Genomic DNA, 1,680 nt, shown 5'->3' on the forward strand with positions numbered 1-1,680 from the left:
GCTTTGGTTATGTCAAGGCACTCACTCCGTGGTCATCTGTTATGGTGGCCCTAGGAGCAGGGTCCCTAGGAAAATAAAGCATCCGGAGCTTCCTGTCATGGTGGAATGGTGTCCGCTCCAAGTTCTCATGTGGATGACCTCAGAACACAACTGTATTCTGAGAGAAGCTCTTTAAAGAAGGGATTAAGTGAAAATGGAATGATTAGGGTGAGGCCTAATCCACCTTAGGAGAGGATATTGGGATACAGGTGGCAGGAAGACCATGTGGAGACAGGAGGAGAAAATGAGCCAGCAAGCCAAGGAGAAGAGCCTCTGGAGATGGACCCTGCTGATACCTGGATCTTGGACTTCTAGTCTCTTGAACTGTGAGAAAATGAAGTTCTGTTGTTTAAGCCACCCAGCCTTGTGATGATAGCTCGAGCAAACTAGTAGAGCTCTGCCATCCTTCAGCGTTCCTCAGTGCCACTGAGTGGGGAGGGTGACTGGAGCCTCTCCTGTCTGCTTCTTGGGGCTGGCTTCCAGGACAGCCATGGCCGCCGCCTCAAGCTCAGATGGAGGAGCCAGCACACAGTGCTGTGGGCTCTGCCCGGTACCTGCCCAGACCTGAGGGAGCACAGAATCGCTGTCTAGCTCCCATGTCAGCAGCCCAAGGTGCACCCCTGAACAGTCTGCTACCCCAGGTCACTCTCCTGCCCGATTCCCTACAGGCGTTGGCCTGAACCCTTTCTCCCATGACCTGGAGCTTCCTTCACATGGCTTTGGACACCTTTCCTGCCAACCCCCTACCAGCCATTGGCATGAAGTGACAAAATACTAAACGGTGACAGACTGGGGTTTCCACACCTGGGTGAATGATCCTTAGGTTTACAATTTTGTCCCTAACCCTTCATTTTCTGTCAGGTCCGGGAATTCACCTTTCAGAGCTGCCCGCTGTTGAGTGGACTCAAATTCCTGAGGAGAATGTCAGAGCAGAAGGGTCCAGCCTCCTTGTGTGTTTTTATTTTTGTTTTGAACAGATGAGGAAACCAAGGCCCAGAGTTGGGGAGGAACTTGCCCTAGGTCACACAGCTATTTGAGGGTGAGCTGAATCCAGAACACCAGGCTCCTGGGGCCAGCCAAGCCCAAAGCATGCTCAACACAAGTAGCCCAAGAATTCTTAGATAATACAATTATCTAATACAATTTTTTTTTTCCCCTGCCTCACACTCATAGTAAGATTTGGGGTGGGCTGCAGAGGTTGTGTTTTGTTTTGTTTTATTTTTTAATTTTCCCAATTTTAAAAGCACTCAGCATCTTATTTATTACAGCAAAATCCAGTTCATGTCACTGTTAATAAAACTGTGATTTAACAAAGGGCTTTTATTACAAAAATAAATTCCAGTAATAACTGCTCAACCAGACACTTTGCAATTAAAAATAAAACTGTGCAGTAAAGAGAAATGCAATTCACAATAAACTAAGTCATTCCCTCTCCCTGCTCTCCACCTGCCTGGCTTCCACAATAGTGCTTCTCAACTGCGAACCATTTTCTGGCATTAGGCTGTTTAGTACTGCTCTCTTCTCCAAATAATGAAACAATTTCATATTTTTAGCTTGGGGCTAATTCCCGAACAGATAGTCACACTTCCTCTCAGTCAATAATCAGCTCTAAGGAACCAGGAGCCAGCGACACCTGCCCTC

The sequence above is a fragment of the Mustela lutreola genome, chromosome 10, assembly GCF_030435805.1.
Source record: "Mustela lutreola isolate mMusLut2 chromosome 10, mMusLut2.pri, whole genome shotgun sequence".
Classification (NCBI taxonomy): Eukaryota; Metazoa; Chordata; class Mammalia; order Carnivora; family Mustelidae; genus Mustela; species Mustela lutreola.